At 50.1% G+C, this 25,468-nt stretch overlaps 1 protein-coding gene across 6 annotated transcripts in view; it reads right to left on the minus strand.

Annotated features, from left to right (window-relative positions):
- Positions 1-23,795, minus strand: part of AGPAT3 (1-acylglycerol-3-phosphate O-acyltransferase 3) — a 70,733-nt gene extending 46,938 nt beyond the window's left edge. Inside the window, exons 1-2 of one of the 6 annotated variants that reach the window (XM_080657865.1) lie at positions 23,663-23,770; positions 9,748-9,810 (exon numbers count right to left, since the gene is read on the minus strand). The gene's annotated coding sequence lies outside the window, so the exon portion shown is untranslated. Of the gene's footprint in view, positions 1-9,747; positions 9,811-9,843; positions 10,253-23,662 lie in introns of those variants that run through there. The other 5 variants (XM_080657870.1, XM_080657862.1, XM_080657868.1 and 2 more) reach the window with 5 other exon arrangements.
- Positions 23,796-25,468: the final 1,673 nt, after the last annotated feature.

The following is a 25,468-nucleotide window of genomic DNA, read 5'->3' on the forward strand; positions in this document are numbered from 1 at the left end:
CTCCCTACACATCCTCCTGGTCCCGACAACCTCAACCTCCCCCTCCCCACAGGTCCCTGCTCCTCACCTAGACCCGTGGTCGGCAAACTGCGGCTCGCGAGCCACATGCGGCTCTTTGGCCCCTTGAGTGTGGCTCTTCCACAAAATACCACGGCCTGGGCGAGTCTATTTTAAAGAAGTGGCGTTAGAAGAAGTTTAAAAATTTTGGCTCTCAAAAGAAATTTCAATCGTTGTACTGTTGATATTTGGCTCTGTTGACTGATGAGTTTGCCGACCACTGACTAGACCATGGGATTAAGAATTTTAACTTCCAACAGAAAATCTTCATTAGACAGCATTTACTCCAAATGAAGAAGCCTAGATTCTCACAATAATCTATCCAGTATCTGTTAAACCTTCACAAAAACAGCATCAAAATACAGAGAAATTGGTAAAAAGACGTCCTGACACCGTACCTGCCGCTGGTCTCATGGAGTATCCTCTATGGCTCGTCCACACTGAGGCTGGGAGGGCACGCCCACCTCGCCAGCCCCGACCAGAACCCCAGACTCTAGAGCTCAGGGTCTCCTCAAGAAATGAGCCCTCGCCCTGGCTGGTTTGGCTCAGTGGATAGAGCGTTGGCCTACGGACTGAAGGATCCCGGGTTCATTTCCGGTCAAGGGCACATGCCCGGTTTGTGGGCTCGATCCCAGTGTGGGGCGTGCAGGAGGCAGCCGATCAATGATTTTCTCTCATCATTGATGTTTCTATCTCTTTCTCCCTCTCCCTTCCAATCTGAAATCAATAAAAATATTTTTTTAAAAATGAGCCCTCACCCTGGACAAGTCAGCTCAGAGAATCGGCAGCGTGGAGCTAATTACTCATTAACGAAGGACAGCCATCAACCCCTAGTTTTATTACTCACTGAAACTTGTCAAAGGCACCGATCACTGACCGTTGCAAAGCTCTCCCTGACGTTGATGAAGTCCAAGGTCTCTTCAAGTTCTTAGAGTCACCTGAGCTGGGACAAAACCAGCAGCTCACTGCCCGCTCGGCCCCAGTCCACCCTCACGCAGGGAGCTGCATGCGTACACACACACAGGTGTGCTGAGTGTCCACAGCACACCTGCCAGCCAGTCCAGGAAGCTGCCTCAGGAAGGGTCCCCACGCTCAGGGGTGTGGGCGGGGTGATGATGGTTATCAGCGTGGACTTGACAAGCGCCATGGGTCTGCCACATCAGAGCTGTGTGCCCCTGGGAATGGAGAAGTGATTGTGTAAGGAGGCGTGGCCACGCGCTCTGGGAGGGCGGGGGCGGAAAGTGCTGAGCGGCCATGCAGAGCAGCACAGCCTGGTCCCCACATGTCCTCTGGATGGCTCCATGGTCACTTCTGCAGGATCATGGTCACTTCCACAGCCAGGACTCCATCAGAGGACAGAGGTGCAAACACCCACACGTTGCTGTGTGTGCCCAGGAAATGTGGGTTTGAAAAATGGTGGAGCCAGTCCTGGTTCTCAGGCCTTGATACTATTTGGGAAGGAAGTAGAGACAGCAATGAGCTTTAGCTAAGTCGACCATGCATCCCAATGTATAAAGGTACCACTCCAAGGGTGGAAGCAAACAGATTTAACAGGTTATATTTAAGAGAAGACGGGAACACAGAGGAAAGAGATAGTAAATAATGATGATGATGAAAGTCCAAATATATTCATCACCACAGTAAGTATAAGCAGCAGCGAAAATCCAGCCATCTGCTGGGTTTACAAGGACGAGGCTAAAACAGTGTGTCTCAGAAAGAAGGAAACTAAATCAAAGGGAAATACAAACAAACACTCACCAAGAAACGCTGGACAACAAAGTAGGATCGTGAAACTGACCTGAAGGCAAAGGCTTGGGGAGAGGAACGGCTGGGACACACCAGCAAGCGCTCCATTTGCTAACAGTCCAAACCTCCACCCACGACGGAGCAGGGCCCCACCTGAAGCACCAAGAAGGCCCAGGGATGAGCTGTGATGTGTCTACCCGGAGAAAGAAGCCTAAGCAGAGAGGGCTGAGTGTTCGATGCTCTGACAACCAACCCGCGTAAGGGGCAGGCGGGGCGGGAGGTGGGAGAGAAGGAGGCAGTAGTGGGAACTGAGAGCCGAGTATCTGACAGGTGGGCAAGAAAGGCTCAGGCGCGTGGAGGTGCCAGATCAAGTGCTCGGGGAGGCAGTGCCTTGGGAGGGGAGGTACAGGGTGCTTTACTGTCACTCTTAGTGCAGAAACACTAGACATCATCCAAAGGAGGAAAGGGAGGATCTGGTAACCATTAAGACAAACCACACACCTCCCCAGCTCTCAGGTCAACCACACCAAAACACAGGCACCAGGAGGGCGAAGAACAGAGGCCATGTGCACCGTGAGTGTGTTTGTGAATGGGAACACATTTTATCTGTAACCCCCAACACACAAATACCAACAGCACGGATCAAAACATGGACCATGTCCATCACTTCAATCCAGCGGAGATCACCGACCAGCAAAGGGAGCTACTTCACAGAGAAATACCTTGACCAAAGCCAGCCAGCAGGGTCGAAAAGGATGAATAGATGTATATCGGGGAAATGCAAGTAAAAAAAGGGTTCAAATGCTTGATATCAGAGAATATACAGGCAAGTGACAGTAAATGACAAAGCAGGGATATTTAAAATGCTAGAACTAAAATCCTTAACGATCTGATGGCTTAATACCTATGTACCAAATAACACAGCAGCCAGCCGTGTCATGAAGCAGAAATGAATCTCCACAGCTGACCATGAGAGATGCTGCCACATCTCCATCAAGAAGAACAAGGGGTTGGGAAGGAAGAAGGGCTGTCCAGAAGACGCAGAGCAAGGTCGGTGCCGTGGCCTGAGACACAGCCGATCTGCACTTGCTAAGAAGGAACACCCCTCTCCCTGTGGCTCATAGAAACATCCACAAACAGTGTCCAGATATATGAAGCAACAAAGAAGTTTTCGACACATTCTAAACAGTAAGTATAATACAAACAATATGCTCTAGAAATTCATAACAAAATCAGAAAACAGAAAAAGCCTTCTTCCCTGAAATGTAAACATTCTCCTCTCAGATGTTCCTCTCCAGGGCAGTAGAAAATGTCTAGAAAACATAATGAAAGCGACAGCAGGGCCGAAACCGGTTTGGCTCAGTGGATGGAGCGTCAGCCTGCGGACTGAAGGGTCCCAGGTTCGATTCCGGTCAAGGGCATGTACCTTGGTTGCGGGCACATCCCCAGTGGGAGGTGTGCAGGAGGCAGCTGATCGATGTTTCTCTCTCATCGATGTTTCTAACTCTCTATCCCTCTCCCTTCCTCTCTGTGAAATATCAATAAAATATATTTAAAAAAAAAAAAAGAAAGCAACAGCAGGGCTCTGAGGAAAATGTACTGCATTAAATGCTTTAAATTTTTAGAAATGAAAGCATGGAAATAAGAGAATGCATGGAAACAAAGAGTTGGAAGAAAATTACAAAGTAACTGAAGGAGTTGATAAAGGTAAAAGTAAAATATAATGAGTTAGAGAAAAGCATTCTAATTAGTTATACATGTTTAAAAGATGGTTGCTTTTTTAAAAATCAATAAAACAGCCCTAGCTGGTTTGGCTCAGTGGATAGAGTGTCGGCCTGCAGACTGAAGGGTCCCAAGTTCGATTCCAGTCAAGGGCATGTACCTTGGTTGCGGGCACATCCCCAGTGGGAGGTGTGCAGGAGGCAGCTGATCGATGTTTCTCTCTCATCGATGTTTCTAACTCTCTATCCCTCTTCCTTCCTCTCTGTGAAAAATCAATAAAATATATTTAAAAATAAAAAAATAAAATCAATAAAAAATCAATAAAACAGACCAGTCACCTATAGCAAAAAATAAATAAATAAATAAATAAATAATCAAGAAAAAAAAAAGAGAATAAAATGAATAAATTAAGATAAGAGGGAATAAGCATCAAAAGAAAATATTATTTTAAATCCTGGAAGTGATTGCACATCTCTATGCAAATAAATTTGAAAACCTCGATCAAGTGTATACTTTTCTAGAGAAAAGAAATTTACACAAAAAGGAACACGGGAAAGATGGACAGCCTGAGCAGCCCTGCTTTTGTAGAATTAACAGAGCTATCTGCCATAGCTGATGCAAGAGACCAGACCCAGAGGACTTCACAGGAGGACTCCACTAAGCCTGTACCAACAGAGCATCTGAACACTATTTAACCTCCTCCGGGGCCTAGACAAGGAAGGCAAGCTCCCAAGTGCCTCGCACAAAGCAAGTGTGACATGACATTCGCAATGTGAAAACGAATGCAGCGGAGGTTCGTCTAACCCAGTGGTTCTCAACCTTCCTAATGCCGCGACCCTTTAATACAGTCCCTCATGTTGTGGTGACCCCCAACCATAAAGTTATTTTCGGTGCTACTTCATAACTGTAATTTTGCTACTGTTATGAATCGTAATGTAAATATCTGTGTTTTCCGATGGTCTTAGGCGACCCTGCTAGCGGTTCTCAACCTGTGGGTCGCAACCGTCTGCTCATGGTTCCCACAGGTTGAGAACCGCTGCTGTAGAGCCTAAGACCATCGGAAAACACAGATATTTACATTACGATTCATAACAGTAGCAAAATTACAGTTATAAAGTAGCAACGAAAATAACTTTATGGTGGGGGGTCACCACAACATGAGGGACTGTATTAAAGGGTCGCGGCGTTAGGAAGGTTGAGAACCACTGGTCCATGTTCTCAGTGGGATGGGAGGGCCGCCAGGGGGTCTGGGAGTCCCCGCCCCCCCCCCCCAAGGCTGTGCTGGGTGAGGCAGGAGTTTCTTTAGGAACCTCAGCCACTGCCAACACAGATCCCTTCGCCGTCCCCCATTAGTCCGACATGAAAGAGACTGAGTATGTTGCAAAAATGTAAACCAATGCCACTCTCCTCACTACACTGTTTTACAGTTTTGAAAACACATGGTTTTCATTATTAAAAAATGTTACTGATGTTAATGGGCAATGGGCTTACTGCTTTCTTTATGGTAGCAGTGTGGCTTATTGAGCTGTGCCGCAGTCCAGGCGCCAGGCTGGCCCGTGGGGCTCCAGGTGTGCAAAGCCCGCACGTTCTGCCAGTTCTTTCTGAGCAGCGACACCGGGAAGTTGACAGCCAAGTGGATGTTGCACACAAGCTCCTCCCCGTCATCTTCACGTGGCCAACAGCCCTGCCAGACACGCATCCTCTTCATCTGGCTGTCACCTCAGCGTTTCGGCCACCACGTTCTCGTTGTGGGTCAGCAAGGACAGGAGCTGATCCAGGCCTGGGCCCGGGACTCATGGGATCTGCTTGACCAGAGATTCTGAGGCCAAAAGACAGCATACTTCTTGGCCAGCTTCGTATTCTTTTTGAGTTTTTTCTTCAGCGCCTCATGTCCCTGGGCAGCGGGGGGGGGGGGGGGGGGGGGGGCGGGGGGGGGGAGGTGGGCGGGAGGTGCACGGCCTTGGCCTCAGCACAGGACTGCTGGTCCCCCAGATCACATATGGAGAAAGTGGGGCAGGAGTGGACTTCTGCCTGGCGGTGCCCAAGGAGCGCCTGTCCTTCTGAGGGTCACAGTTCTTCAAGCTGATCTGCAGCCCGACCGTCTGCAAAAACCTCCTGCGCTGCTTCCTGTGCGCGACTTCCCGCACCGCCTAGTGCAGGGTGTCCCAGGAGACTTTGCTGTTCATGGTTCCTCGCACGGCCAAAACCAGAAAAGAGCTATTGCTGCTATTTTAAATAAATTACTAATGATTTTTAAATGTTCTTGGTGTTAGTTTCTAAAACAGGATATACATCAACACTGGGGGGTTCTCCACCATGGCACTACTGACATTGGGACCAGATACATTGTGGTGGGGCCGCCCTGTGCACTGTAGGATACTGGCAGCATGCCTGGCTTCCACCCACCAGAGGCCAACAGAAACACCACCATCACCACCACCACCAGTTTATCAACCAAAAACATGTCCTGACACTGCCAAGTGTAAAGAGATCAAAGGTTTGAGAACCACTGCTCTTCACTTATGAATATAAATATAAAAATTCCTTTAAAAATTAGCAAAGAGAATCTAATAGCATATTTTAAAAAAAATAACACATGTAGACCGAGAAGGGTTTGTTCCATGAATGCAAACATGATTTCACGGTAGGAAATCTATTAATAAAATTCATTCTATTTCTTTAAGAAGAAGGCTGGTCAGGTAATTAAGCAAAATCCAACCTCACTTCATGATAAAAACACTCCATAAAGTGGAGGCAATTTAAAAGATTACAGACACTCATTATATGCTTCCCCTGAAGGCGACACACCCACTACTGACTCCCCTGTAAGGTAATAACCTCTTAGCCCCAAAGTCAGCATTTCCTGAACGAGAAACGGTCAAGGCATTCCAGGAAACAGCAGGAGCCATACAAAATGCCCATTACTGAACCCAACGTAGACAAGAATATAGATGAAATACTCACAATAAATATGTATTAGCAGACTGATTCTAGCCGTGCAGTTTAAAAAAAACCAAAAGATGACTGTTCTAGTTGGTTTGGCTCAGTGGATAGAGAGCATCAGCCTGCGGGACCGAAGGGTCCCAGGTTCGATTCAGGTCAAGAGCACATGCCCAGGTTGCAGGTTCGATCCCCAGTAGGGGGCGTGTAGGAGGCAGCTGATCAATGATTTTCTCATCATTGATGTTTCTCTCTCTCTCTCTCCCCCCTCTCTCTGAAATCAATAAAAATATATTTTTAAAAAATACTCCAAAATTTAAAAAGTGAAATCATGACCAAATTTTGTTTATACCAGGACACAGAAACAGTTTACTATAAAAAATCAATTAATCTAATTATTGGCAATAAGAGAAAAAGGAAGAAAACAAGCCTATTTCACTGGATTCAGGAAAGGCAGATGGGAAGTGCAATGCCACTCATACTTAAGGAATGACCATCGAGACGCCATCCCACCACCGAGAACTTACCAAGAATAAGAGAAAGAGAAATTACACAGCTTTTGCCATTGGTAGATGAGATGATTGTCTACAGAGGAAATCCAAGACGTTCTTGAGGCACATTACGGAAAACGGAGAGCTGCAGGAGACTGTGGTAGAACATAGACGCTGCTCGGCCCGCGGCAGCCGCCTGCCCTTCCTCCAGGGCTGCCAGCTGCCCGCACGCTTCCTCGACAGACGCCCACTTTGGAAGGCCAGTGAAGAGAGCAAAGTGGCACTGAAACTGAGAAGGGGCCACACTGCGTGGCATTCACTCCGGTGCCAGGCCTGCTTGGTGCCTCCCTTCAGCGTCTGGGGCTGGGCCATCCCGCCCGGCTCAGCCCTGGTGTTTTATGGACTCACCTCTTAACTTCAATTCACTGGAAGCGAGTGGGAGACCATCAGGCAACGCCAAGCGCCGAGTCAAGGAGGCAGCCAAGACAACTCGGGTTGCATGTGACGTGGCCAGACACATGTGATGTGGCCTCCCGATACATGTGATGTGGCCTCCCGATGCCCTTCCCCACCGTCCTCTGTTCCAGCCAGAACCCCCTGATACGGAGCCAAACCAACGGCACACGAGGTCCTGGTGCTCCCAGGCACGGCCACTCCAGAGGAGAGCTTCAGTTTTCAGTTCTAGTCCCCAAGAGATAAGGAGTTGCCAGGCAGGCGGTGTCTGTGAGACAAGACGGCGCCCGCCACGGTGGCCTCTGCCGCGCCTGGTGTTAGATGCCTGGAGGCAGGCAGCCCTTCCGAGGAGCACGGACGGCCCGGACAACAAAGGCATGTGAACCCGTGTGCACACAGCCCTTCAGGTGTCCAGCGGGAGAACACAGGGTGGGATGTACCAGAAAACAGACGCCCCTTTCTGTGAAAGGAACCAGGTCCAGGAACCTGATTTCCGTCTCCAGTCTCCCCAAATGCCATCTTTCCGGGAGAGGTCCGGCTGCTGACTAGTGACCCTGGGCCCCTCCAGCCCAGGAACAAACCGTGGCGGAGGACACACACCTGCTGTGCACGGTGCAATGCGCCTCCCGGATTGCAAGGCTCCCGGCGTCACCCAGAGCCCCGGCAGCGCTGCAGGCCCTGCGCCCCAGTTCCCCTGGCAGTTGTGAGGGAGAGAATCCTCTCGGCCCCAAGCATCCTCCAGTCGCTGCAGGTAATAATCGACAGGAAAAGAAAGCAATGCATTGAGAGCTCAACCCTAGGATACAATGTAACTGTGATTTTCTTTTGTACACAATAGCAGCTCTCAACAACTTGACAAGTGAAACCCTAAGCTGCGTATTAAATCAATGATGAGCAAAGAAAGCAAATATACGTTTGATTCAGAATGTCAGAGTCTACAGCCATACCACACCCACGATATGGTCAGCGTGTTGGAGACAAGCTCCTCAGAGTACCGGGAGCTGCCACTTGTGTCACATTTATGGTAACAGTTACTAAACAGGCACTTGTAAGAAAAGACTCACTTCTAAAGCGACACTAAACAAAGTAATTTTAACTTGAAAAGGAAGGCAGGACTGCAGTGCTCAGTTCATATATGTAAGCAATCTTATTTGAAACAAGTCAAGACTACAAATACAAAAAGTATGAGATTGGCACTGGGTTATATCAACTAACTCGTATCGCCAAAACTGTTTGTTTTTACCAAATAGTAGCTCTCAGCACGCTGTTTGTTATAATCATTACACAGGAGCTTAAACATCCTGCCTGAGAACTGGAAACTATTACTTAAATGCGCAAACTTCTAGACATGGTGGCTGGGACCCGCTCTTCGCAGACAACACTTTGAAAGACAGGTGACTCCAGGCCGGAGAAGAAATGGCAGGAGGCCGTCTGGTGGCGGCGTGATTAATAGAAAGGAACCTGTCGCTCACTCACCTAACACTAGTAGATCTCAAGACTGCGTGTGGGTACAGGGGGGCGGTGGTCAGCATGGAGCCTAAAAGAAGGGTCCCGGGCTGCCTGGAGCCAAGACACAGGGGACAGAAGAGGGGGTGCGGGTGACTGGAGGCCACTCTGTGAAATGGACCTGAGGACTCCAATGAACTGGGCACCCCCATGCACACCCCCGACTCAGTGCTCTCCGCCAGAGCTGCCGATTAACTCTGGGCTCCCAGGGGAGCACCCTAAGAGCTGACGGCCCCATGGCGAACTGGGTCCTCCTCCTGGCAAACACGCACACAGACCTCGGGGTCACGTCACCCCTGGACATCTAAATTGGACAGCCATGTCTGTCTCAGGGAGCCTCTCAGTCTTCGGGGTCTGCTAACAAAAGCCAGGCCAGCTCTGTGGGGTGATGCCCACTGCTGCTCCCCCGCGGACACACTGGGACCCAGCGGCATCTTTAGTCTGGCCCCCCAGGAAAGAACAGAAGGGGAGACCCCACACCTGAACTTTCTCGTTTGGATTTTGGATAAATGGGAACTGATTAACAAATACCTAAGAAAACTTCAAAGCATATACCCCTTTAAGAAAATCAATCAACATGCACTAAAGCCCAACTGTGCTCCACAAGGTCCCTTCAATGTCACTGAAGCTAACTCAGCGAGCCCGGCTCTCAAGGCAGATGGACTTCTGGGTCTGCCAGCAAGAGCTGAGCCCAGATCACGAGGGCAGGACCCACTCCAGGGCCGTTCCGGGGAATAGAAACACACACACACACACACACACACGCACACACGCACACACGCACACACGCACACACACACACACACACCGGGTGCCTCCTCTCCTAACTTACCGAGGCTCAGGGTCAGCACAGCCAGGGGAAGCAATCGTCCTGAGAGGTTTTCACCTTGAGGGCCTAAAAGTGAAAGGCACAAACACACGTACTTACGCGGGAAAAACACACGGTGACCAAACTCCTGCACGTCAGGGAAGCTGACCGCCATGAACGAACTTTATTTCCCCGTGAACTGAACACTCCACTACCTTCAGCAAATACCAAGGCCATGGCCCATTCGGGGCCTTTCCAAGCCGTTACTTCCCACTGCCTGATCGGGAGGCCCCACAGATGGCTCACAAATGAACACACCCCAGGAAGGACCACAAAGCAACTTCAACCTCCCTGCAGGCTCTCAGGAGCAGCTGAAGATGGGCTCCTCCCGCGGATCCAAACAGCGCCATGCGCCATGCGCCATGCGCCACGCGGATCCAAACAGCCCCCAGGCCTCTGCCCTCTGGATGCCAGGATCTGTCCTTCCCAGCACAGCAGTGCTGCCCGACCTCGTTTGCACTCTTGTTCCCTCCCAAACCCGACAAAACCCTGCACACTGGGCTCCCCTCCAGACAGCCAGTCCCCCCTCCCTCTAGCACAACCTTAGGCTGTGACCAATGAAGCGAAACTCCAGGGCCACTGGCCAATCTTACTCCTTGTTTTTGTTTGCTTTAAATTGTGGTTAAATATACATAAAATTCACATTTTAATCATTTTTAATATGTATTTTTATTGATTTCAGAGAGAGAGAGGGAGAGGGAGATAGAAACATCAATGATGAGAGAGAATCATTGATGGGCTGCCTCCTGCAAGCCCCTGACTAAGGATCCAGCCTGCAGCCCAGGCATATGCCCTGACCGGGAATCGAACCCTGACCTCCTGGTTCATAGGTCGACGCTCAACCACTGAGCCATGATGGCCAGGCCATTTTAATCATTTTTAAGTGCACAGCTCAGTGGCATTAAGCACATTCACACTTTGTACAACCATCAACATCATCCATCTCCAGAACTTTTCACCTTCCCCAGCTGCAACCCTCTCCTCATTAAACACTAACTCCCTCCTCTCCTCCCCCCCATTTCATCCCCCAGCCCCTGGCACCCAGCATCCTACTTTCTGTCTCTACGGATTTGACTGCTCTAAGCATCTCATATACGTGGAATCACAGTCCTTGACCTTTTGTGACCGGCTTATTTCACTCAGCGTGATGTCCTCCAGGTTCATCCATGTTATAAGCATGTTTGTTTTTAAGGTTGAATAATATTCCATTTATGTATACACCACATTTTCCTTCTATCAATCATGTCGTTTTAGCTTCCACACTTAGGCTTATGACCCATTTGGAGTTGGTTTTTTTGACAATGTGAAGAAGTAGGACAAAGGTTCATTGTTTTTGCATATGGGTGTCCAATAATCCTGGCATCATTTGTTGAAAATACTATCACTTCTTCATTGAATTACGCTGGTACTTTTGTTGGAAACTGATTGACTCTAGATGTGCAGGTTTGTTTCTGGAATCATTCCATCCCACTGATCTTCATGCATACCTTTTCACAATTAGTGAAGCAACAGAGTCTTAAAACCTGGTTGTCTTTTGTTTGTCTCTTCAAAATCATTCTGGCTATTCTAGGTCTTTGGATTTCCATTAAATTTTAAAATAAGCTTGTAAATTTCTAAAAGAAATAAACAAACAAACAAAAACCTTGCCAGGATTATTATTTTGATTGCACTGAATCTCCAAGTCAGTTTTGGTAGAACTGACAGATTAGTAACATTGGGTGTCCTAGTTCATTGACATAGTATATCTCCCCATTTATATAGGTCTTCTTTAATTTCTCTTGGTACATTTTTTGGTTACTTTTATTCCTAAGAATTTCATAATTTTCCTGCTGTTGTAAATGGTGTTTTATTACAAATTTTAATTGTCCAGTGCTACTATATTGTCCAGTGTTATACTGACCTGTATCTTGTAAACTCACTGAACTCACCTATTAGTTCTAGTAGCTTATTGTAGACTCCATAGGGTTTTCCACACCTGTGAATAAAGATTTCACTTCTCTTTTCCATCATGTATGTCTTTTCTTTTTCTTCTCTTACTTTTCTAGTATAAGGTTGGATAAAAGTGGTGAGAAGGTGGGGGACATGCCAAGGTCACAGGGCACTCGGAACCTCGACGGCCCTGTCCAGTGGGAGCTTGACGCGAGCCACAATGGGAAGTGCTCCTCCAACTGTACATTTTCTAGCGGCCACGTGAAAAAGTGAAAAGAAACAGGCAAATATCTATAATATATAAAGAGGTATGCCGAAACCGGTTTGGCTCAGTGGATAGAGCGTCGGCCTGCGGACTGAAGGGTCCCGGGTTCGATTCCGGTCAAGGGCATGTACCTGGGTTGCGGGCACATCCCCAGTGGGAGGTGTGCAGGAGGCAGCTGATCGATGTTTCTCTCTCATCAATGTTTCTAGCTCTCTATCCCTCTCCCTTCCTCTCTGTAAAATATCAATAAAATATATTTAAAAAAAAAAAAAGAGGTAATATGCAAACTAGGCCAGGACACCATAACGGGTCACCACCGGACAGGAGGAGGCTGCGCGCGCAGGTGAGGCCAGAGCAGAGACGGAGACAGAGACAGGGAGGCCTGCCCGAGCCGGTGTGGCAGCTCAGGTGGCCCAGAGCAGACATAGGCAGGGGGGGCCTGGGGCAGAAGTCAGGCACAGGTCCCAGCCACCCGTGGTGCCAGTCAGGCCTGACTCCCGTGGCAACCCGCGGGGTGCTACCTCGCATGGCGGGAGGCGGGGCGCCTCCTCACGTGATTTCAATCGCGCGCTGGGCCTCTAGTAATGTAATAATATGTTTTATTTAACCCAATATGTCCAACATCCAGTCCGTGTAAAAGCATCTTAGGGAGGTGTCTTCACTCTCTCTCATGCTCTTGGAAATCGTGTGCATGTCACTGACAGCACCTCCTAACCCTGACCAGCCACCAAGGCTCCGGCTCCGGGTGGGGCAGCGCAGCGCAGGCAGACATGCCCTCTGAGGGTCCCCGTCTCCCTTTTCCGTTTACAAGTTACGAATGTTACTTTCATGAACTCTTTGACCTCAAATGACTTTACAGTGGTTAATTCTTCCACTGGATGGTAGGTGTGGGGATTCAATATTCTGTTTTCATATTCCTTAATTTGAGAAAAGTAAACTAACCCATTTCTGAAAATATAATCATCACAAGTTATAAAATAAAAAATGACAAAATTATCAAATACTCCCAATTTTCTACTTCTGTAAACTTTGAAAGGGGAAGAAGAAACTGAACCCTTTCTGGAAATAAGTACAAATGACCAAGCATAAACAATTCGTAATGATCATCATTGCCTTTTAAACTTTCTCTTTTTTTCTAGAAACAAGTTCTTATTTATAAGCAGCCCCTCTCTTATTTATATTCTCTCTGTCTCTCTATCAGACTGTCTCTCAACCCACAGTGCCTCCTAGCCCCACTCCCAACAACAGGAAGGACCATCTCGGTCATCAAACCACCCACCTGGTACAAATCTTTCTTGTTCTGTACAGTTGACATACTACATGTCACACATGTCAAGTTACACGCCACGACAAATAAAGCGCATCTGAAATGCTCCGGGCCGCTGCTGCTGACTCCATGCTGGGCCAGGCGCCTCTCTCCACTTAGGTGCTTATGTCATTATTTGGCAGATATATGTGAGGGGGAATAAAAAGACTAATTGGTACAATTGTTGTTACCTAAACCTGTCCTACCCTAAATGTGGTGGCAAAACTTATTTTCAAACCCTCCCTTCCCCCACACACAAATGGCAATAAACAAAATCGCTGGGAAGGGGAGATTACCCCAGCTGAGCCCATTAGCCCCCCTGAACCTGAAGTCGCCTTACAAAGTCCCTGATGCAGCTTTCTTCCAGGGGCTCCCAGATGCAGCCCTCACACCCAGAGTAGCCTGAGGACATGAGACCAGGACAGGTGGCCTCACCTACTCCTGCCAATCAGCCGCCCAAGTGCCACAAAGGGAACACAACAGCTAGCAGCCCCGGCTACTCTCAGGCTAGTGGCTCTCAGGGGAAGAAGAGATGCTACTCTCAGATTTGCTGAGCCATGAAATGATTCAGCAACAAGGAAAACCCAACATTGGCACAGAACACGGTGCTGTGTGGACAGGCAGACACCCAGTATGGGTGCGGGTGGGTGGCACAGCTAATGCCAATGCACCCGCCGCTACCACACTCAGAACCTGCGAGACACTGGGCTGCAATGCCGCCATGCCTCTTCCAGACAAAGAGAACAGGGACGGACAAAGCCCACGTCTCCTTCATTGGCACCCACGGGGAGAGCAGGAGAGCCAACACCAGCAGGAGAGGCACGCGGGAGGGACCCTTGCCGGGTGTCCAAGGGCTCGTGGCCAGTTTGGGGATGAATCCGTGCAAAGCTCAGGCCTTGTTTCTGTTCTTGCTCTCTTCTCCCTGTAGCGCTTGCCAGTCGGAGCCCCTTTTCCTAAGTGCTGGCGTCCCAGGGCAGGCGGCCGGGACTCACACACACCACCACGTGGGACGTCACTTCTCCACCTCGCATGAGGTGCGTGGTGTGTGCACACCTCTTTACAAAGCGCTTTCACACGTGGCCTTTCCGATCCTCACGGGGAAGAGCAGAAGAGGAGCAGAGGCCGTGACCGAGAGAAGGATTCACCTGCCAGAGCCGCTGTCACCCATGCTCTCGGCCTCAAGCCGACGGTGCGCCCCAACACCTCCACAGAGGAGAGGCCAGTCACCCATTCTCACCGCATGTCCTCAACAGCATTGACCATGGCACTGTCGCAGTTCACAGCGAGATCCTAGCGTGTTGGATTTCAAAATGAGAAAATAACGGAAAATGAGAAAACTGTTAGGCGCCTGGAAGGGTGTCGTTCTTTCCAATGCGACTAGGGTGAGTGGAAACCGCGTGACCCTTTCAGAGGGCAAGGGTGGCATCATCGCATACACCAAAAGGTTGTGGGTTCGATTCCCGGTCAGGTACATAGAGGAGGCAATTCTCTCACATTGATGTTTCTCTCTCGCCCTTCTCTCTCTAAAATCAATAAACATATCCTCAGGCAAGGATAAAAAATTAATTAACCTAAAACCCTCACACATTTAGAAAATAAAAATGTCTTTTATATCACTCATGAGTCACAGAAGAATAACACCAGAAATTGTTAAATGCTGAGACCTGAACAATGAAAATGCTATATACCAAAATTTACAGGCTACCATAAAGCAGAGCCACGGACAGTTACAGCCTTAAATGCTCACAATAGAAAAAAAGTCTGAAAATTAAGAAACGATGCTTAGAAAAAATAAAGAATAATAATAAAGAAAAAAGAAATAAAAAGTAAAGGATAAAGAATATTAAAGAAAATAAAGCTTTCAATTCAATAACCTAGCAAAAGAACACCAGGATAAACTGGAGGAGCGTGGAAAGCAATAATGACAACGAAAGCAGAAATTAATGACACAGAAAACAGAGACCATGGAGATGGTCCACAAAACTAAAGCCAGCTCTGCAGTCAGTAATAAAATAGATAAATAGAGATGACACAAGAAAAAAGAAAGGCAAGAGCAATTTTAGGAATGCAAAGGGGAACTTAATGTCAGACACAGTAGATATTTTAAAATTAAGAAAATATAATGACCTCTGTACCAAGGAAATGGCCAGTTTAATGAAATGGATAGTACAGTAGGCAGCCCTGAGATGACCCCCCCGGGTTCACACCCTCATGCAATCCCCTCCTCTTGAGGGTTTGTTAGACCTAGTGACTGGCTTCTAACAAAAAGCATACAGCATCCCCGGCTGGTGTGGCTCCGTGGTTGAGCATCGACCTATGAACCAGGAGGTCACGGTTTGATTACCAGTTAGGGCATATGTCCGGGGTATGGACACAGTCCCCAGTGTGGGGTGTGTAGGAGGCAACCAATCAATGACTCTCTCTCATCATTGATGTTTCCATCTCCCTCCCTCTCTCTTTCTCTCTGAAATCAAGAAAAACATGTGGGTTTTTTTAAAAAAAAAAAAAAAAAAAAAAAGAGTACAGCACAAGTAATGGAAGGTCACCTCTGAGATGAGGTTTTGAAAGACTGCAACTTTCTCTATCTCCCTCCCTCTCTATTCCTCTCTTTCCTTTCATGCTTGCGTGCTCCAATGAGCAAATTGCCATGTTGGGGAGGCCCTCAGAATCCTGACAACAACCCATGAGTGAACTTGAAAAGGGACCCTTCCCCATAGAACCTTCAGATAAGACCACAGCCCAGTGACACCTCGATGGCAGCCCATGAAAGCTAAGCTGTGCCCAGATTCTTGGATCACAGAAACTGTGAAATGACAGTGCTGTTTTTAAAGCCAACAAACATTGGTGTCATTTGTCACACAGCACAGGTAACTAATGCAGATGCCTCCCTAGAAAAGTAACTTACCAAGTTATATTCAAACAGGATTGGAAAACCTGAATGGATCTGCAACTATTAAACAAACCCAAGTAACCAACTCCTGGATCAAGACAGAAAGCATTCCCAGTGCCCCTAGGAGGCCCTGCATGATCCCTTCCCGTCCCCAGTGGCCCCTCAGTGGCCACACCCTGACTCCAGGCAGCACGGCCTGCTCTTGCCTGCTTTTGTGCTTCCTACCCGTGGATCAGGCAGCACACACCTCTGTGCCTCACGCCCTTTGCTCCGACATCTGTAAGAGCCACACATATCTGCCGGTGGTTGCAGCTACTTCATCTCCTTCCCATCATGTGAATTTTATTTGAAGCAATATTGCGTTGTACATACAGTATACACCACATTTTTCTTCTCCAGGGTCCACCCACTAAGTGGCTGTGGCCATCCTGTCCTGCTCGGGGTCCTGACACGCACACTGGGTCACGTGCAATGGCCTCGCCTGCAGATCTGGCCATGGGATCTCTGAAGCATTGCCCTGTTTACAAGGCTGGGCCAAGGCCGCCATACATTTTAGGCACCCTGGTGGGCAGGCCGGCACCTCCCTGTGGCCATATTTTTGCATGTCCCTGATGACCAATGGAGGTAAGTCTTTAATCTCTTTATTGGCCTCTAATCCCAGGAGGCGCAATGGGACAATTCAGAACCAAACGGCCTGTGTCTGAACCAGCCCAAGGGGAAACAATAGCATCCTTTACTTGAAATCGGGAACCAGACGAGAACACCCTATCACGCTGCCATCCAACACCGTCCTGAAGGCCCAGGCAGTCAAATGGGAAGGAAAGACAGTAAAGGCACAAGGATGAGACAAAGCCGCCACCATTCCCAGACAATAGGGATGTCTGCGCAGAAAACCCCCAAGTTCACAAATATAGAAACAGAGACGGCTAAAGTGACTGGCTATAAAACTGATAACCAGAATCAACTGCCTTTCTGTACAACACCCACAAGAAGTTAGAAACCAATTTAATTAAAAATCAATTTTTAAAACACCACTTAAAAGGCAACAAAAATTATGAGTGTCTGGGAATAAATTTAATTGCAGAGTCTAAGACAGTATGTGGAATATTATAAAGCCTAATTGCAAGTCATTTAAAAAGATCTTCCTTAATGGAGACACATACTATGTTTACAGCAGGAAGACTGAATATCATAAAGATGAAAAATCCCCCCAAACGGATCTACAGGATTAATACAATTTCAATCAAAATCCTGACAAAGTTTTCATGAAACTTGACAAGCTGATTTTTTAAAATATATATATTCTGAGTGGCCAGATTATTATGATCTCTGAACGCATAATAATCTGGCCACTCAGTGTGTGTGTGTGTGTGTGTGTGTGTGTGTGTGTGTGTGTGTGTATTAGAGGCCCGGTGCATGAATTCGTGCATGGGTGGGGTCCGGCCAGCCTGGCCAGGGGGAGGGGACATGGGCAGTTGGCTGGCCTGCCTGCTGGTTGAACTCCTGGTCGAGGGGACAATTTGCATATTAGCCTTTTATTATATAGGATACACCCTGAGTGGCCAGATTATTATACGTTCAGAGATCATAATAATCTGGCCACTCAGTGTATTTTATTGATTTCAGAGAGGAAAGGAGGAGAGAGAGATAGAAACATCAACGATGAGAGAGAATCATTGACTGGCTGCCTCCTGCACACCCCTCACTGATGATCAAGCCCACAATCCAGGCAGGTGCCTGACTGGGAATCGAACCATGACCTCCATGACCTCCTCAGTGGTTCATAGGTCAACCACTGAGCCACGCAGGCCGGGCGACAAGCTGATCTGAACATTTACACAGGAAAGCAAAGAACAATGACAGCCAGGGGCCCCAGAGACCCAGGGGGAGGACGTCCAGAGGGCAGGACGGGTAGAGAGCCGAGTGGCACAACCAAATCCATGCAGACACACTGACCAGGGGGCCAGACAACCAGACGGAGGGGACTGGGACACTGCAGGCCAGCAGGGAAAAGGGACTCACTCGCTGAGGACCGGCGTGGGGCCACTGGCTCTCCGTGGGGGGCGAGGAGAGAACCACGCCCTACTTCCACCACCCAACTCCGGGGGCGTAAGGACTTCAGTGTGGAGAACAAACTTTAAAACTTCTACAAGAAGATGCAGGAGACCCCAGGGTGGGCAGGACTTCTTATCAACACTCCAAAGGCATTGCCCATGAAAGGAAAGATGGATAAAGTCTGCATTCAATTAGGAATTTCTATTCATCAAAATAAAGTAAAAACACATGACGCGACTGGGAAAGGCATGTGATAGAGATACACCCACTACGACACAGGATTGGTATCACGAATATGTGAGGAAACATGTCATCAGCTGCCTTTCTGTGCAACACCCACAAGAAGTGAGAAACCAATTTAATTAAAAATCAATTTTTAAAACACCACTTAAAAGGCAACAAAAATTATGAGTGTCTGGGAATAAATTTAATTGCAGAGTCTAAGACAGTATGTGGAATATTATAAAGCCTAATTGCAAGGAATATACACGAAAAAGGCATAACCCAGTAGAAAAGTATTCTTTGGTTTTCATCTGCAGATAAAGGCTTGGGCTTCCGTTATTCGTGTCCTGCTTCCCTCGCATGCATTTGGGAAGTGCCCATTGTGTCTTCGTTTAATTAGCTCAGTTACTGTATTTCAAAAATTAAACATATATTTTAGGCTAGAGGTTGAAAAAATAGGGTCTACTGGCTGAATTAAAGCAGGAACATTTTCTATTTGCCTGCATGGTCTGTTAAAAATAACTGCATATAAAAATGCAGATTCCTGGCTTGTCCCAGCAGACCAAAGGTCAGTAACTCTGGTCCTGCTCCCACCCGGTGCTGCTGGCTGGGCGTCAGTGCTGGGTCAGGTGAGGGGGCCCCAGAAGAGGCGCTCGGTCATCACTCACGTTCACACGGCCACCACCGCTCCGTCGCTGGCTCACCTTCCTGCCTGGCCCCTGTCGGAATCTGTGTCTACAACTTTCCCATGTAGCTTTGTTCACCAAAAAAAAAGAAGTGTTTATACTCAATAACTCTAAAGTGTGAAGGAAAGTAGTGAAAGGCACCAAGCAGGTGGGGCTGCGGGAAGACGGGCGCTCGCCTGGAGCTGGAGCTGGAGCTGACCTGCAGGCCACCCGGTGCGTGTGCGAGCGAATATCTAGAACTTCAGTTACAGCAGCATGTGTCTCCGTTTAGAAAACCGAGAATGACCTTTCCACGCTAACGTGTGTGTGCTGATCTCTGTCATCCGTCTGGAAGCACCTGCCGGGACACTCAGCCTCGGAGGCGCTGCAGCGAAGGGGCCTGAGTGACAGCTCAAGGAGACCTGCCGAAACCAGGGGCTTTTCTGAAACCTCCTGGCACTGCTCACCTTGACGTCCACCTCCCGAATAACCCAAACTGAGGCCGTCTTCACTTAACGATGTGACTGCTGTCTCATTTGGCAAAAATTGCTGATACTGAACTGTATTTTGCAAAGCCTATCCATTGAGTGACTTCTCTCTGAACGTAAGAATTACGTGCATCTTCCTAATAAAAGTTACATCCCTGCGCTCAATCAATCGCTCCAATTAGACCAGGACAGTCATCTAGGTTAGAAATCGATCTACGGGGAGTTTCACGCAATCATCAGCACGTTCTTATGCGATGGGTCAGTGGACAGCTCTTCCGCTCAGCCCTACCTCGTATCTACAGAAACGCTGGGCACAGTGAAGCTGCATAAACTGAAGTTCTGTTCTTTCCGATGCAGCATCTTACCTGCCTCGTGTCTGTTTCTATCATCCCAGAGAGGGGTTTCTGACTCTGTCCACAGGTGAGAAGTTTGTGAGTGAGTACTTCTGGGAAGCCATTCACTCAGTCTCTGTTTCTAAAATGTAGGCTTTCGTTTACTGAGTTTTCTGAGCATCACGGCGATGTGGTTTTAATCTAGATTCACCACTTGCTCACTGAGCGACCCTGGCCAAGCCTGCCCACCTCCGTCTCTCCATCTGTGTAATGGGGCAACACTACTATCCTTACAGGGTTGTTTTGAGAATCCAACAACAAAAGAAGCACATAAAATGCCGGACAGGTGCAAGAATTGTAGCTGTTGCTACAAAAACAATACGCAGAGCCTAAATGACGCAGGAGGGGGCACATTTAATGTCGGCATATACGCCCACAGTTTTCAGGTCAGCAAACGACGTGATGAAGAGAGAAAGCCACCCTCCTGGCGCTCCAGGACCCAGCCCCTTGCCTGGTGTGCCACCTTTAGGGAGCAGGTCCCCGGGAGCCACAGGTCTGGGCGAGGTCTTTCCTGGCAGCAGCTTTTACTACTGCTCATTGTAGAATCCATCACTCTGCTCTTTATGACTGATTTCACTCCCCACGGCTTTCCGAGAGGGATCCAGACCCTCCATGTGAATGACACGTGGCCTCCCAAGTCGCCTTGGGACAGGCCTCTCGCCGCTCCCACCGGAGCGCCCAGCTTCAGCGTTTAGTCCCACGCCATCCAAAGCACTTGGCCAGGAAGAATTCTGCCTGTCACATGTTCAAGGACACATGTTCCTTTGAGTGTGGTGACACCAACATCTAACATGTGTCTGCAACCCTCTGGCTCCTGGGGAAAAGACAGGGCCAGTGTGACCACAGCACCAGGGCCAGTCAGAGAGCACAGCCCCAGTTTCCCCTCCACTCCGCTCCCACCTCCGAAGACACACACAGACGGCCCCCACCGTGACCAGTGTCACAGTCTCTCTCACACCCTGCTTGATAAAGATAATCAAACAGTACTAAATAAGTAACTAGACACGAAAGACTGTCAGAGGATGAGCCACTAGCGTGCTTGCCCGAGATGCAGGATTTTAAAATTAGTAATTTAGGATTAGTTTTTAAATGATCAGTAAGTGGTTTCAGGAACGAAAGATGAAGTCACAGTCATTTCCCTTTACCATTTGAAACAACTCATTTAAAACTTCAAGCCTTGTTTGACTGACCAAAGAATGGTTTGCCAAAGTAAAACCCATACAACTTCTTAGCAACTGTTTTTACAAAATTCAGTCAACCTGAGGTAAATGTTCTCAATGAGAAGACTAAGTAATGAAGATCTCAGTTGTACAAATCGTTCAAAAAGAAACAGACCAATGTAACCCACCCGCCCAATGCTTTGCTCTCTCCACATCCATCAGCCACAACCTGTAACAGTAAAATGTTAGTTTTTGACAAGGCGAGAGGGGGAAGACAAGGATGGGAGTGGAAGCCATCGCTCTTGCCACAGGTGCATACTGACAGTGACAAAGGGGGCGAGCAGCTAACAGTGAGGGGCCAGCCCCCTCTCAAGTCAGACTGAAAGTCAATGGAACGTGTGTGTTTCAGGGTCAAATGTGACTGGACAAATTAACCAGACCCTCCCAAGCCAAACCCCAGTCCATCTGGCTCTGCTCAAACACATCTGTTTTTCATTTTCCCTGGGTGTGTAAGGGTTTCAACATTCCCTCCTACCTCTGATTTAACCAGAGATAAAAGTTTACGGACTTTCAGCTGATGCATGAATCTGAAAAGATGAGAGTCCCGTGGAGCTTAATTTAAATTCTGGCCGTGCTGATCTGTGATCTGACCTTCAGCAGGTAACTGAACCTCACTGTTTTTCCACGACCACTCTTTACAAGGTCAGAGTCTGATCGGGGATAACACAGGTCAAGGGTAACCCAGCGTATCAGGACCCACTGCTAGCTAACAGGGGGAGTGGAGTGAAAATGGTCACTTTGATGGATGCTCTTTTTCTAACTTCCAAAATAAAGCAACTTCCAGTTTACGTCCGCAGCCCTGACACACCGTGTGTACAGACACAGGGAGCGTCTCTGCAAGAGAGTGGGCCAGCCCAGGGACAGGGGCACCCCCGTTGGGCGCAGCTTCCCGGAATCAGGACTCACCAGTTTAAAGACCCCTGCTACGTCTTCCTTCACCACCCGCAACACTGGCATTAGCCCTGTCTCACCAACTCTTCAGGCTACTGCTAAGACACGGGCTTTTGGGCAGAGATGCCCAGGTAGGGCCCCCTCCCCTCCCCCCCCCCCGGCCCTGCAGGTGGGGTGAACAGAGGCTCCACCAAGCGCATAAAGTTTGGTTCAAAACGTTAAGGCGCCTTACAGTTTCCACGGCCCAGGAGAGGCCCTGTGCGTGCTGAATGTCAAGCACATGTAGCTTCTTGATTAAACAGTTAAGACAATCTCTGAGAGTCACCAAGAAATGGATACAGAAGTGAACTGTAACTATGAAACTTTAAGGGGGGCAGGGGAGGGACAAAGTAGGGGGCGGGGACAAAAAGGAAGTGATCAAATTAGAGAATGTTCAGAATCTGACTGACCTCTTATGAAGCTTTTAAAGGGAGAAAAGCGTTGATTAGCAATCCCTAAATGAGTATAATCAGCCTGCAGAGCTGTAATTTAACGCGTAGGGAGCCTCTGGGCTGGATGCAGCAACTCGGCCCATCAGCACCAGCTCACCAGGCACGGGTCTGGGATGATTCTCACTTTTAACACAGGCGGCCACCGCTCACTCCAGGCCGCCTCCAGGCCAGCAGCCCTCATTTTCCCTTCTCGAGAGATCAGATTTCCTATGAAAGGAATCCAACTGCTCAAGTATTCTCTTAGGCAAGACTTACATTATGCTTTAAAAGGAAAGGGCTGGGAAGCCATTTATAAAAGCATTTTTCCTATTTCACTGAACTTCTCTCAAAGTTAAAGGGGGTGGAAAGAAAAACAGCACAATTTTTCAAGGTAGCTTCACTGCTAGTAACCCTCCTGTCCTGGGATCCGGGACCCAAGGCCCGCATGTCCTCCGGGTGGCCCTGGTGGAGGTGGCTTCCTCCCAGGGCTCTGGGTTATGGACCCATCACCTGACGGGAACCATGGAAATTTGCAGTCAGCCTCGGGTCCAAACGCCAAAGTCAAGGCTGGAAACTCGGCGCCCCTCCCTGCAGTCCACCTGCAGCCCTCCCTCCCGCGGCGTGAAACCGGCCCCGCGTGCCTGGGAGGGGCGGGCGCCCAGGGTCCCAGGTCACCAGCGCCCCACACGCCGGGGAGGGGGCGCGTCGCGTCCACGATGGAGCATAGGGGATCCCCCACAAAGTCCGGGGTGAGGAGTGGGGGTGGCGCACCCTCCGAGCAGCCAGGCCCTCCCGGGGTGCCCCCTCCCAGGACCAGAGCCCCCGGCTGCAGGGCCGGCGGCGGGCAGTGGGAAAGGGGCCTGGACCTCGGCTGGACCAGGCCCGGGAGGCGGGGGTGGGGAACCCGGGCCGCGGACGCCCCTTCCCGCAGGCCGCAGCCGGGAGCGCAGCCGCCACTGCGGCGGGGCTGGGGCTGGGGCTGGGGCTGGGGCGGGGCGGGGCGGGAGGGGGCGACCTCGGGCGGCGGGGCGGGGGCCGACCCGGGCGGGCGATGGGGGCGACCTCGGCGGGGTCCGCGCCGCTCACCTGCTGGTCCGCGCGTGGCCCCGGCGTCGCCTCCGCCTCCGGGCCGCTCCGGCCTGCGCTCGGCCCCGGGCGCCCGGCCCTGCGTCGGGCCTCAGCGAGTGCGGCGCCCGCCGCCCCCGGCCCCCATCCCCCCGCGCCCGCCGCCGCCGCCGCCCCGCCACTTCCTGTGCGCGCCGCTCCCACAGTTCCGCCGGCGCGGGGCGGAGGACACGCGGGAGGGGGGGGGACGCGGGACACGCCGTGGGGCGACATGGGACACGCCGTGGGGCGACATGGGACACGCCGTGGGGGGACGGGAGACACGCGAGGGGACACGCGGGGGGCAGGGGGACACGTGGGGCGGACACGCGGGGAGAACACGTGTGGGGCGGGGGACACGCGGCGGATACGGGGGACAGGGGGACATGCGGGGAGGACACGCGTGGGGGACACAGGGGTCCGTGTAGTGCTGGGGAGCACTTGGGAGGGGCAGGGGAGACATGGGGTGACAGGGGGCACAGATGGGGGGCGGGCGGCAGGGGCGGGACTGGGCGGGGCCTATAAGACATGCGTGGGCGGGATCGGGGAGGAGGGCACATGGGGTTGGGACTATGGAGATGCCCCCATGGAGGGGCCGGATTAGGGGTGAAGGCAGGCCAACTGGCAGAGGCACAGATGGGGAACTGGATTAGGGCCAGGGCACAGCGTGGTGGGAGGGGTCCGGGCAGACGGGGTCGTGGAGACAGTGCCACGGGCCCTGGGACTTCGCCTGGACTCCCCCCACCTCCCCGGGGAACCCCGTGAGGGCACTGGGGGTGTTTCCAGGCGTGAGCTCCCGGTCCTGGATCCGGGCTGTGGTCTGAGGTTCACCGCGGGAGTGGGGTCACCGTGGGGAGTGTCCTGGGAGCCTTGACTCCACGGGCGGATCGTGTTTCAGAGACCCACGTGCTCTTATCGTTGGCTCTGGCTTGTATTGATGTCTGACCCTAGAGGAAGTTTCCCCACTGGGGTGGGGGCAGCAACCTCCCCTGGCCTGGCCTCACTAGCCCCGCCCCTCGCCGGTGGTCCCTGACCCCTGTCTGTTCTGGCCTGGCCGAACCCACATCTGCATCTCCTGCATCTCCAGCATCTCCTGCCTTACGGCTGAGCCTCCAGAGGGAGTGGCAGGCAGGAGTGTCCTGAGGCAGCCTCGTTAATCGATGGCCATTATAGAGGGTCACCTCCACTCTGCTGTCTCTGCTGGATACCTGGGTGTGACCTGAAGCCTGTGCAGGTCCTCAGGTCCGCCTGTCCCTCCGGAGCTTGAACCGGTTTCACGGAAAGCTATTTAAAATGTCAGGTGCTGGCTGTGCCTGTTCTTAAGCCTCCTCAAACACCTAGATTGAAATAAACATACATGCACCTGCTCTATTCACGATTCCCTTATAATTGGAAAAAAGAAAGTTACGGTTTGCAATGTTGTAGAAATTAAATGTAAAATCTTGGACCCTGCACAGCCACTTCCAGGCATTCATCCCACAGATAAATCCCACCAGCACCGCAGGTGTGTGTACAAAACATTCCGACTTACAGCATAGAATTACAGAAAACCTGAACATAACCGACAGAGACCTGGTTAAATGCACTCCAGAATATTCATTTAATACTATTTTAAATTTAAAACACTAAAAACGCCCTGGACGCCGAAACCGGTTTGGCTCAGTGGATAGAACGTCGGCTTGCGGACTGAAAGGTCCCGGGTTCGATTCGGTCAAGGGCATGTACCTTGGTTGCGGGCATTTCCTCAGTCGGAGGTGTGCAGGAGGCAGCTGATTGATGTTTCTCTCT

The sequence above is a fragment of the Plecotus auritus genome (genome assembly GCF_963455305.1).
Source record: "Plecotus auritus genome assembly, chromosome: 2".
In the NCBI taxonomy this organism is placed as follows: Eukaryota; Metazoa; Chordata; class Mammalia; order Chiroptera; family Vespertilionidae; genus Plecotus; species Plecotus auritus.